At 45.2% G+C, this 13764-nt stretch overlaps 1 pseudogene; it reads left to right on the forward strand.

Annotated features, from left to right (window-relative positions):
* The first annotated feature begins 9157 nt into the window (after positions 1-9157).
* LOC115320182 lies at positions 9158-9829 on the forward strand (annotated as a pseudogene).
* The last annotated feature ends 3935 nt before the right edge of the window (positions 9830-13764 follow it).

Raw genomic sequence — 13764 nt, forward strand, 5'->3', positions numbered from 1 at the left:
GATGTGATGCGCCTAGTGCGTACGTTGGAAAAGAGACACTGGCAAACGAAACATAACGTCCAACGTCTCCAATCCTCACGCAAGATGGTACTGCGCCTAACAAAGTCACTTAGGTCGCATATCAGTAAGTTACCATAAATGAATGACCAAGTCTACAAAATTATAAAGTGCAAAAAAATCATTTTTGGCTAATATAATGCTAATTACTTTTAGAGAAAAAAACAAACACAAAAACTCGCGATTTTGATTGACCGTGCGCCGAAATGTCCGTGCACCCAAAAAGTCCGTGCACCGAAAAGTTCGAGCACCGTAATGTCCGCGCACCGAAAAGTCCCACAGCGAAAAGTCCGTGCACCGGAATGTCTGTGCACCGAAAAGTCTGTGCACCGAAAAGTCCATTCACCGAAAAGTCCGTGCACCGAGAAGACCGCACCGAAACGCCCTACACCGAAACGTCCTACACCCGAAATGTCCGGATCCCCTCTTCTACGTTTTGATTTTACTCCTCTACCCCAGTCTGAAGTTAATCCAACATGGTTAAGATAGGTTAGCTAACATAGACTACACACGTACTGTACGATGATAGAAAAAATAAAACGCTCATCGTGATTTTGGACAGCCTCGAGGTTAGACACGAGCGTATAGAGTGACCGGGATCCCAGGTGGATGAAGCGTATTTAAATTTAGAACGTTCTATAGGGTTTTCTGTAGGAGAAATTTTAATCTCGTTTTAAGTAACCGAACGTAGAGTTGGCATTGGCAATTATGTGGTGAGTGTGATTTTTCCATCCCATGTTAAGAGTAATGTGAACACGGACATACTTATAGGGTATAACAAACTGCAGGGGAGAGGTACCGAGATAGTATGACAATGGCGATGTGTTACGTCGAGATACCCGCATAGTTTAACATCTGTTACTGTTAAGACTTACGGCTTAACTATATTTTTACGGCTTATTATATGTTACGACTTACGGCCTATTACGTGTTTAAGATATTATCGATATGAAACCTACACAAAATTTGTGCGAAGATAAAGTCGTGCTGAACGAAACTGCAATATCGTTCGCGCAATAGTGACGTTTTGTCTGACTTGTTAGTACGATACATTTTTTCTTCGTGTTAGGTGATTCGCCAAAAAGCTGTAGAGTTCGACTGACGTGTTCAGCTATAAACGTTGCTATTGGCGACGTGAGCGAACGAAAGCGTCGCTGTGGTCGGCCCACCACAATTGGCCGAATGTTGACTATGACGTCGGCAAAGGATGTCTCATCGACGGAAATAAGAGGAATGCAAGAACTTCAATTTTGACGGTGTTGGCAGTGTTGCTTTGAGAGCGCTATGATTTCAGGCTTCCACCATGCCCATTACAAACACCATCAAAGTTGTTGTTCACAAGGTAATGACGTCACGAAAGGTAACTGAACGAGGGCGCCACCGAAACATCTCGCCGCTAATACTCTCATACGGTTCAGTCTTTATTTTCGGGTTGTACACGTATACTCCTCAAAAGTAACGAAATACCGCTACTCGTTTCTTGGCCTTAAAAATAATAAAGTACGTAACTCGTTCCTTTTCTAAAAAAGGAACTACATAGGTTACTCGTTGCCGAAACAAGTAACATAAGTAGAAGTAACTCGTTACTAGTAATGCGTTACCTACATATAGTTTGCCATTATTTTTGCTTGTTTTGCATTTTTGTTTCCCAGCACGTCGCATCGAGACGATGCGCTTTTAAAAGGGGGGGGGGGGGGGGAGTAATGCCACGCGCGTCGCTGAGCGAGCGCGTGCGTGGCCGAATGTTTGCCGTGCTTGACTGTCGCGCGGAAGTCTAGGTTGGATTCCAGTTAGCGGTCCGCCCTTTTATTTATTCTTTCAACTTGGCGTTCTCGTAAGTTCGAGAACATTCTCGCCTGATCGAGTTCCGGATGTTCTACGCGCCGAATGTTCTAGGCTGAATGTTCCAGAGACACACGCGGGTATAAAAGGTGCTCCGCGTGGCGAGCCGGAGTCAGTCTCGCCCCAGCGATCGATCCTGCTGTTACGCCGCTATCGACGCCCGCGACGCTTAATTGTTTTTTCCTGTTTCCTCTTTGTTTTGGGCACAAGTTCGCCCCATTAAACGTTATACTTTATTTCAGTTTTCGTCGCCTCATCAATTGTGATTCGTGACGATGTAGACAACTAATATTTCTTTTTTTTTTTCTTATCATTAACAGATTGCTGGCTCGACGAATCTGACCAAGCCAAAGGTCTTTCCGAAACACTGGGCACCATCCCATCTTCTTTTCTTCGCCACAGGCTTAAGCTGAACTAGTTGTTTCATTGCTTACGGCAGGCATATGAACAAAGGTTAGACACACACACACACACACACACACAACATTTACATTTACATTCACATTGCTGGACTTGCAACTGTTTAATGCTCCTCTTTATCTTTTTCTCTCTTCAAGTAATTCATATTTGTTCTTTCTCTTTTATCGTATAATTCATATTTTCTTTTTCTTTTATCTGGTTTTCAATTTCTGCTATTTGGGATGAGGCTGTTTCGCATTCTTCATTTTATCCTTGCAAAGACGCCGTGGCTCCCCGCAGGAACGCGTCCTCCTTATGTGGAGTGCAACTGAAGGGGCACTGACACATTCCTCCCCTTTATCCTTGATGGCTATAGGACCTCCAGAAATTCTCGTGCGAGTTGAATTTTCTGTCTTCCCACAACTTCAACTTCGTGTAGCCTTGCTTCACATTGGCATGTACGACAGTGAGTTGTTAGGTGTTCTGCTGCTGTTAAGCTTCGTAAAAATCCGGCATTATCTTTTGTTCTATCGTTTGTACAGCATCCTGTTTGACCTATATAACATTTCCCGCATGTCATGGGAATCCTATAGATGACCTCTTTTTGACATTGGGCGTACTTGGTCTTGTATGCTATGTCACATTGGTTTCCCTTTGTGTTTTGTACCTTGTTGATCTTGCCACACATGGAATACGCCTTTTTCGGCGCGGAACATACGACGTGTACACCTTGCCGGCCTGCTATCTTCGTTAGCCTGTGGGTGATGCCATGAAGATATGACGCTATCGCTATGGGGCTTCGAGTCTTCTTGCTTGTTTGTTGTATGCCTCCCGGACCGCGCTTCAAATTCTTTTGGATCTTTTCGCATATTGCTATAGGGAGCGTGTTCGGATAGCCAGCTTCAAGTAGCCTGGATATGTGTATGTCGAAAATTCTATCAACCTGGTGTTCACATGACTTTTTTAAGGCGAATGTTAGTGCTGTGATGGCGACTCCTCGTTTTACGGTTTTTTAATGCTCAGAGTCAAACGGTAGAAATCATTTGCAGGAACGAGCTTGATACATCCATCAAACCTGGCGAGCTCCTTTGAATTCTAAGGTTAGATCAAGGAACCTAATAGTTTTATTTACAGGTAGTTCATGAGTAAATGTCAATCCCATACAGCTCTGTTCAAAGCATCTCGTGACGTATTCCCGGAAACCGTTAATTGGCTCTTCTCCTTCCTTATTACAGAGAATCAAGAAGTCATCAACATACCGAAATGTGGCTTCAATCCAAAGATCTTTTATGACCTGCTGGATGGCGATTTCGCTTGCTGGGAGGAACTCGTCACTGAGGTAAGGGGTCACTCAAGAGCCGATGCACACCTCACTCTTCTGAACAAATTGATGATCTTAATGGGATACTATCGTCGCCGTAAAGTAAACATGTAACAGCTCAAAAAAAAAAGAGAAAAAAGAAAGCTGTTTAGGGACATTTTTGCCACGCTTTGAAATGATGTGATGCCTTGCTCTTCAATGGCATTCCAAAGTATTTTCACAAGGCCTGCGTGTGGGCTGGAATACGACATGTCTTGGATGTCCTGGGAAAAATCAGAGGCGATGACGCATCCATTTTCTTGAAGAAAGGAGCTCACACTATTTGAATTCGATATCTTAAAGTGGTCTTGTGCCTGAAATAGAGATGGTTGTTTAGCTAAAAATGTTGATGCGTGTGCTTGCCATGTATTTCTTCTAGAGACAATGCCCGAAACGGAACACCTGCTTCATGCGTCTTGGCGGAAAAAAAGACACAATTGTTGTTTTTTTTTGTTCACTTGAGTTTTGTTACGAGACTCATAAGGGTGGTTACCTTCAAGTATCTTCAGGATAGCTCTTTTGGCTTTTTCGCTTACTTCCATGAATCGAGGAGGATGAACCCCCCCCCCCCCCCTCCCTTTCCCCCTCTTTGGCAGATACGCATAGTTTTATATTTTTTATCTGCAATGCACGCACTGTGGGCCCGAAACTCATCTTTTGGTGGACAGGGCTCCTTAGGCTTGCAAGGCAACCGATGCCTTAATTTATATCTGCGTTGCTTTCTCTTCTGGAGCTTTGGACGCCATCTGCCTAACTATAGTGCGACATTGACGTCGGTTCAATCGCATATTTTGAACCTTGCTCAAGTTCCTTTTTGGATTCTGTTGAAAGGCTGACTTTCCAGATGACCTGAAGATAGCCATTTGGGGGGTGCCGTGACTTTTCTTATGAAGAAGTGTTTCCATGCTGGGAGGAAATATTGGGTCCAAAGTCTTTCGGTTGTGAGACTTGCCATTTCCAGTTGGTGCAGGAAAATGTTGTTACTGAGACATTTAATTCGTAGGAAATCTGTGAGTAGGCGGACCTGGCGCCATGTCTCTGATCGAATAATCTTCTCCACTCGTTGGGCATGTCCTTCAGACGGTCCGCTAAGCCCAAAGAAGTGCCGCACTTCATCCAGGATGATGATATTTTTAATACTGCGTGAGAGCATCCTTCTCGGCAGATGAGTGTTGCGATTAAGAGTCGAAGTTCTTGTGGTTCAAGAAGGTTAAAAGAGATCAAATGCGTGCTGAGAGAACTAGAAAGATACCTTGCCACGGCCTTGAGCTGAGCCATTTGGTTCATTGCTTACGATGGGTCAGCTGAACAAAGTTTACACCACACACGCAAAAAACACCATCCACACTGATGGATTTGCAATTGTTTTCATTCTACAGGCATCTACTCTTTACTAAAGTGGGATGCTCTGATTGTGACATCAACATTCTAAGAGAACTTTGAAGCCATACCAAAATAAAGAAGGAAACAAAAGATAACAGTAGAGCGTCGCGGGCGTCGGAGTCGGCGAAAGGGCAGAGTCGAACGCTGGGGAGAAACTGACTCGACAAGGTTGCGGGTGGCCTCTTATCTAGAGTGAGTCACTATCTCGAAGATTCGGTGGAGAAGGTTCGAGCGTAGCGCGCTCGGGGCGAAATGAACACGCACTTTCTAGAACAACAAAATCAGGGATGAACGATAGAAGGGATGTCCGCAGCAAGAATAAACAAGAATCTTCTACAAGTCCGTGACCCTGCGCGCGGCAATATGTCTGAGCTGTGCCTTCATTTATATGCGTTAGCATTAGAACGCTCGTTTTAACAAAAACCCGGCGGTGTTTTCTGTTTGTCCACGCTAGGGAGAGCTGGAGAAAAAGGGGGAAAGGGTGACGCCTGCTGCGCTTTCATTGATCCGAAGTGTTCAATCCCCACCCCTGCCCGTTTAGATCTGGATGAGCATCGTACCGGCGTGCGGTCGTGTGTCACTACTGTGTGATGCATGTTAAAGACCCCAGGCTAGCGGTTGTACTGCACTCGCTAAATTGCTCATCTACAGCGAGTGACTCGTCGCAACTTTCAAATGGCTGACCAACTACACGCTGTGTAAAAATCCACGCAACCCCAATTATTAATTATTAATGATCCGAAGCGCTGACGTCAGCGCGCGTTAACCTCTCCCTCTCTCCTCGGCGCTGAAAAACTGACAGACACTGCCAGGTTTCGTCAAAACGAGCCCTTTTATTTTCGTCAAAGGAGCGTCGCACCGCCGACGCTGTGCCAGAGAGGAGGAGGCGCCGCGGCGCGGTGGAATGCGGGCGTGCTAAAATGCCGCTCTGCCGTCGCCGGTTGTTCTTCGCTCTGGGTTGTCATAGTAGCGGTGCGTGGGCTTTGATGTGTGTGTGTGTGTGTGTGTGTGTGTGTGTGTGTGTGTGTGTGTGTGTGTGTGCGTGTGCGTGTGCGTGTGCGTGTGCGTGTGCGTGTGCGTGTGCGTGTGCGTGTGCGTGTGCGTGTGCGTGTGTGTGTGTGTGTGTGTGTGTGTGTGTGTGGTTAAAACGATTGATTGGGTTCCTTCCACGAGTGGTATGGATGTTGTTCTTTCTACGAGTGATATGGATGACTGCATCCAAGGGCATCGAAGTACTAGCTCTGTCAGTCAGAGATACAGAAAAGGGGTGAAAGAAATGACAGGAAGATCCATTAGTGAATTCTTAGGGAAAATGTTAGCATGACCCTTGGGAAGCGCCACAGACGTCCCCTTTTGGAAAACGCTCACACTGACCCCGTGTGGAGGTCAGAAAGAGACAACAAAAAATGGAGGAAGCAAAAGAGAAAGTTAAAACATAAAGCCAAAACAGGAAAGTGAAATGGTCAGCGTTAGCGATTCTAAAAGGGGGACGCGTGTGGCGTTTCCCAAGGGCCATGCTTACGCACTCCCTAAGAATCCACCGAAGGATCTTCCTGTAATTTTGTTTTTCAGTTGAAGTGTATCTCTCTCGTTTGACTCGATCAGTATCTACTTCATGTACTGAATGCCTTTTTACAGGGTTGTGTCGCCACAGGCGATTTGTTGGCCTAAGGTTGGTTGGTGACGTATATTTTTATAGTTCACTCATATATTTATACGTCACGCATATAATTCGGGACAAAAAAAAAAGCATCAATGGTGTTTTACGTTGCAAAGCAGCCGAGTCTCTCAGCGAGACATGTCCTGAAGAACAAACCTGGTGCTCTCAGATTTTTGAACACTCGCGTTTTCATCAGCGACATTTTTAGCTTTGGTTTCTTCATACAACAACTTTGGACATAAAGTTGATGTCATAAAAAAAAATCATCGCCCCTCCAAGCTATTAATTTTTTTCTTAATATCAAGAGAGCAAACACATTATCGTTGCCCTGTTGCTAAATTCAACATGTCTCGAATAAAATATTTCTTTATACTACAGTTTTTGCTTTTCTGGCGATATATATATATATATCGTCAGAAAAGCAAAAACTGTAGCATACAGAAAAAAAAATATATATATAACAGATTTATTAGAAAATGCTTGTATTTGAGTGGTATTCAAAACAATCCGCATTAAAAAAAATAAGACTAGTGCCAGTTATGCGAGCACGTTATCAGAGAACTTAGTTTTCGGCAGGAATGAATGGACGGCGTGAGACCATTATTTTTGGTGTGCGGATGTAGCCCTCGAGTAACGAGAGCGGGGCCCTTGCAGCCGCGGGACATTTGTTGGCCGCGTGTCAGAGTGTCGCGGGCCGCATGCGGCTGGCGGGCCGTGTGTTTGAGACCCCTTATCTAAACGGTCTGGGTTCAATTCCCGCTTGGCAAAAACGCTTTTTTTACTGCAATGCCCCCCCCCCCCCCCCTTCACACTATAAAGCAATCATTGTTGAGCCTCGCGACCATTTCTTCTATCCAGGCTTCACTTCTGTGCTTCAATAAAGGCCGAACTGCTAGCCAAAGAGAGTTTCGCGTTAAAATAACGTTGGAAGCTTGGAGTCATCGCATTATTTAACCAAAATCATCCCAGTTGGTACTCTGACATTGCGCTAATTTCCATCGATGAAAAAACAAATATTAATAGCGGTTGGCCAGTTGCGAATTGCAACCGCAGCGACGCTTTTGGTCATGGAGAATAGAAGGGTAGGAGAGGGCATGACGTCAGCCACGGAGCCTCCACAAGCCATGCTCCCTTGACGCCTCGCCTCTTTCTCATTTTCCTCCTTACTCTCCTCACTTATCAGCCCAGCATGACCACATCACGTGACCGTAGCTAGCCTTCGTCTAGACTTCGATCTGATAAAACCTACCGGACGGAGCGCGCGCAAGCCTGCAACGAATCCTCCTATACAATCAACCATTCATCTCGCACGTGATATGTCACGCGCACCAATCGCCAGACAGATCTGCGGTCACGCTGGGCACAACATCGTTCAAGCGTTTTATGACTAGGCTTCACCAATATTGCAACGTGCCCCCTCCTAGTACTTCTAACCTCCTTGCTTTTTTTTGGTAGCGCACGCCTCAATTAGACGTTTTCCACAAGGGCGCAGCCATCTTTCGTCACTTTCAGTATGAGCGAAAACATTGTTTGGCTACAGTGGTCTAGATGAGGGTAGCGGGCTCACACCCTCTCTCGCACATGCTTCGGATGAGCCGGCCTCTGTTGTTTTCTCCGAAGCCGCTGGTTGCGCTGCTGTTCCCTTCTCCTGAAGCGCTGAAGTGACCCGGCGTCGCGTCGGTGTCGTCAGGTTAATTTTTGCGTGCAGTCAGTGGCGTGCCCAGGAAATTTTTTTGGGAAGGATCGGAAGTTGGATGCACGGGGAATCACTGTTTTCTGGTTGCCCAGTGTCAACGAGCATGACGCTAGAAATAACCGAGGACATGAAGGCGAGCTGGCAAACTTTAGACATCTTGTAAATCCGAGACTTAGGAACAAAAAAGGGGACAACACACATGTTGGCCACTCAGTGTGTGTGTTGTTCCCTTTCATTTTGTTCCGAAGTCTCCGGTTTATCAGATGTACAGCATGACAGGCTGCGTAGCGTTTATTAAAGTTGTTTTACGCTTGAAATATGGGCGAATGTTCCGTTCAATTATAAGCAAATTAAAGTTACTAATATAACTTCAAAATGCTTGTTGGTAGGAGACAATTGAGGACGAGAAAACTACTTTTAGCTTCTAAATTGTTCACGTTTTGTTTACAAGACGTAATAGTTAAATTAAACACCCGCATTTGGGCTGTGCATAACTAAGAATTTTTATCCGATTAATCGGTGACCTTTGATAGCTTAGTCGGTTCGGTGTGGATGCTGATACAGTTGTTAAAGTGTTGCACAATTATTAATCAAATGTTAAACATTTGGCTGACACAATTAGCAACTGAATATTTTGAATAAATAATTAAATTTCGTTATTCGTTTATTCTGCATATATTCGAATGTCGTAAGGCAATGATAGAACAAGGGGAGACGCGACAAAAAAAAAATGTAACACCTGACACCCACACAGTTCCTAATGACCATGAACTGTCTGTCGTTTTATAGCTGAGTGCAAACTATTTGCTATGAAAAAAGTGATCCATCTGCAGTGTGTTCTCTGTTAGAAGCGAGTGTTGCTGTCGGCAGTTTGTGAGATAAAGGTGATGAGTTGCTTTATTCTGAATATTTGCCCGGAACTGAGGCAATCCTGCCATCCGCGCTCGGTTATGACGAGCGCAGCCTATGGAGCGATTCACAACTTGCCTTCTATGTCACGGGCTATGTCGCTCGAAAGTGTGGGATGCCGCAAAATAAAGAGCCTCGTGTGAAGGCATTGACCGGTTCAGTGGTGGAAATCACCTCTGGTTTATCCACACTTACAGAGCACCATGACAAAGGAGGGCTCCCCTGCCCTACTGATGCCTTCTTTTGCTATGTACAGAGGCTTGAAAACTGGTTCACAGAGTGTTTCAGCAGAAACAGCTTGCACACTCATAGTATTTCGGACACCCTTGCCATAGTGAAGTAGAGATACTAAGGAACTCGGTTGCGAGGCGTATGCAGCTGCGCTTACAGTCAAAAGTAATCGGCTTTTTGCCTTGCAACCCTCCTTCACTCGTTTGTGAAAGGCATCAACGCAAGCAAAGTGGAAAAGAAAAGACGAAGCAAGTTAAGGGAAATTGCTGCTCATAACTTACGCATAATGTGAGGACATTACCTTTTCCCGTTACAGATACAAAAATGGAACGTATCGTTACATATACGTTACATTTGTGATTTGCTGATTACCATATTTAATCAAATCAGGGAGAGTTTTTTTTTATTCATCTTATTAAATGACAACATAGGAATTTAAATGTCTTGATGGAAGGGCACCAGGAGAAGAAAACAAGAGGAAGCGGGGTTTCATTTGTTGATATATTCACCTTTACAAATATCAGCTTTTAACTCTATTCATGTTTTGTGGTGGTGATTCAGACGAGCCAAATGTACTGTTACTCTACATCGCACGCGCCTTTCACGACAACCTCACACGTTTCAATCTAACAAAGCTCCTTGTTCGAACGTAACAATAGTTGCTTCTCATTGTTGCTGTCCGCAGGACGAACAAGTGAAGAAGAATGCAGGGCTTTTGGAAGGTCAGTCTTGAAAACTACAAGTCAAGTCCTTTTTGTGAAGGTTGGATTCGCTGTTGAGTTTGAAGGCGCGGGACAAGGGCAGAATATCTTTTCAGTGACCAATGTTCGGTATACATGGATGTTCTGGTAACCTGTTCTTTCGTTGTAATTGTAGGTCTCTTCGTGTAATTTCAGTGATGGCTTTAGTCGGTCTTAGATTGATGGGTGTATGAGGATTCGTGGAAGCAAAGAAAGTAGCTGAGTTGGAAACTCAGCTACTTTTTTCGACTAAAAGTTTTTGCTTCTTCTACCACAGTCTCGTGCACTGAAAAAACGAATCGATGTCCACTAGCTTTCCTGCAGCCGACTGTTACCAAGTGAGCACCACACAAAATAAATCCTAAGATAAGTAACCAAAAAGGCAACGAGATCCTACTCTTCGTAAAAAAATATTGTTATTTTACTTTTAGAATTCCCTCTTAGAAATAAAATAAAAATTACCCCGTTGGACGAATAAAAGGAACGCCGTTACTCTTTCCGTTCCAGTAAAAATGTAACGAGTTCCCGTTCCAGTTCCACCGATGTAAAATGGAACGGCGGCGTTCCTTCGTTCCTCCTAAAAGGAATGCGTTCCAGGAACGCCGTTCCGTTCAACACTGCTTGGCGGTCCGGCATATTTTCTATTTCTCTCGCGCATTATCCTTTCTTTCTTGACTCGAAAAAGGTTTGTCAAAGTTATAAACGAGCCTTTTTTTTTAAGTATTACGAACATTTGACCTCGGAAATCCCGCAAAACCTTCGCTCTTGTGAAATGGAGTTCCCGGATCACCGCATAGATGGCTCCAGCGTGCCAGCGTGCCAGTGTGTTCTCTCGTCCTAAGAAATTTTAAGAGGTTTCAACAGGTCTCGTCACTCTCGGTCGTACTTGCAAGAGTGTGAACGGGCCTTAATGCTTGCGCCGAACTCATTTTGTGAGAAGTCATGTAAATATTTCCGCTTCTATTGAATGTTTGTTTCTAATGCATGACAAAAATAATCGATTTATTTTCTTGTGCCTGATCATACGACTCTAAAATAACTAAAAAAAAAAAACAGTAAAGCTGGAACGTGGCGCAAAAAAAAAAAATCGGAAATCGCCCGAAAATGAAAATTTGAAAGAAAATTTCACGCCATAAAAGAAAAAGAACCATGTAAAGGAAGCCAAGCCAAGCAAAAGACACTGGACTGTCGAGAAAGCCAAGCCGAGCTAAAGACACAGACGCCGAGATCCAGCCATGGCGTAGCCAGCGTAGCAACATGTAATCCGCTCACTAATCGAATCAATAAACATCGTTTTCTGACATGGTGACAGAAGCGGGATCTACCAAGAAGAAGAAAGAAGAACCTCAGCAGAAACGATACAGCCACTGATTCGAGCGACGGAGCGAAGAAGACGCCATTAAAACAAGACAAACAAGCCGACGCACGTGAGCGCCGATTCCGAAACTATGGAAGGTGGTCTAAAGACGCCGAGGCCTCTTGATCTGTCCTCGCAGTCGCCAGACGTTTGGGACGACTGGCTTCAGAGCTACGAATGGTACGCAACGGCGATCCAGTTACAGAAGAAACCTCCCGAAGTTCAAGTAGCGAACTTCATGACTGTCATCGGCCCAGACGCACAGAACGTGTTCCGAACGCTCCCACTGAGCGAAGACGACAAGAAAAACCTGGACATCGTAAAGCAACGGTTCAAAGAGCACTTCCACCCGAAGGTCAACCATGCCTACGAACGGTACAGGTTCAATCAAATGAAGCAGAAAGAGGGCGAGACTTTCACCGAGTTTCTGACGGCCGCAAGACTACAAGCAAAGAAATGCAAGTTCGGTGAGCTGACTGATGAACTACTACGCGATCGCATTATCGTTGGCATCACCAACGACGATGTCAGAGAAAGACTGCTAAGCGCCCCGACTGTCGACCTGCAGAAAGCCGTGAATCTCTGCAAGGCTAGCGAACAGGCGTTACAGCAGCTCAAAGAAATCGCAAACAAAGAAACGAGGACTGTCGACGCCGTCACGAAGAAGACAAAGCAGCTACCGAGAAAGAAGACTGTCGCGGAGACAAAAGAGCAAGCGCCGGCGAATTCGGGAATGGCAAGAAAAGCATGCAGCTTCTGTGGAGGATTTCACAGACCAAAAGAATGTCCAGCGTATGGCAAGACGTGTAACAAGTGCCAAAAGGAAGGACACTTTGCTGCAGTGTGCCGATCAAGCAGAAGTATGGTGCAACACAAGGTCCATGCCATCGACAACCACGAAGACCCTGAAGAAGAAATGTATGTGTCGGAGCTGAGAACCAAGACAAGCAAGACGGTGTGGCAAGAAGAGATCCAGTTCAAGTGTGGAACTAAAGTTGTCATGAAACTGGACACAGGAGCGCAATGCAACGTCCTTCCAAACAAGAATGTCCAAGCCATGAGACTGCAAGTGTTTCCTTCGCCGGTCAAAAGAATCGCAACATACAGCAATCACAAGATGCAAGTGATCGGTGAGGTGAGAGAAGCATGCACTGTCCGTGATCAGCCAGCGAAACTGAAATTCCTCGTCGTGAACTCCGACGTGACACCAGTTCTGGGTCAGAACGCATGCGAGCTCCTCAACCTCGTAAAGAGAGTGCACACAGTCCAAGCAACGCAAGAAGATGACGAAATATTTCAAGGCATCGGTTGCATCAAGAACTTTGTCTATGATGCCGATGTCAAAGAGGAAGCAAGCAAGAAGCTGGAAAACAAGCCACCAAGAAGGGTCCCATATGCACTTATGGATGAAGTCAAGCGAGAGCTCACGAGCATGGAACAGAAAGGAATCGTCGAAAAAATCACAGAACCAACTCCATTCTGCAGTGAAATGGTTGTTGTGAAGCAGCGAGGAAAGATCAGGATCTGCATCGATCCAGTGGAACTGAACAAAGTTCTTATAAGACGAAACTATCCCCTCAAGACTTTGGAAGAAATTGTTGCGCATGTCAGAAGATCCAAGCGGTTCACTCTGCTAGACCTCAAGAAAGGATTTTGGCAAATGCAAGTGTCAGAGCGCACCAAAAAGTATCTAGCCTTCAGCACTCCGTGGGGCAGGTACTGCTTTAAGAGAGTTCCATTTGGCATAGCCACAGCACCGGAAGTTTTTCAACAAGTCATCAGCAGAATCCTGGAAGGGATTCCGAACGCCGTCAACTGCATGGACGACATCCTGGTGTATGCCGAAACAAGCGAACAGCTGCAAGAAACTACAAAGAAGGTCATGGATGCTCTGAAAGAAGCTGGCACTAAACTCAACAAAGACAAGTGTGTCTTTGACAAGCCTGCAGTCAAGTTTCTTGGTCACGAAATCACTGCAGAAGGACTCAAGATCGACCAAGAAAAGGTAGCCGCCATCGACCAGTTAAATGAACCAAAGAACAAGACCGAGCTACAGAGACTGCTAGGGATGATCCAGTATCTCCAGAAGTTCGTGCCCAACCTTGCGGACAAGACTGCACCACTGAGAAA

This window comes from Ixodes scapularis, unplaced genomic scaffold, assembly GCF_016920785.2.
Source record: "Ixodes scapularis isolate PalLabHiFi unplaced genomic scaffold, ASM1692078v2 PGA_scaffold9__187_contigs__length_104089568, whole genome shotgun sequence".
Taxonomy (NCBI): Eukaryota; Metazoa; Arthropoda; class Arachnida; order Ixodida; family Ixodidae; genus Ixodes; species Ixodes scapularis.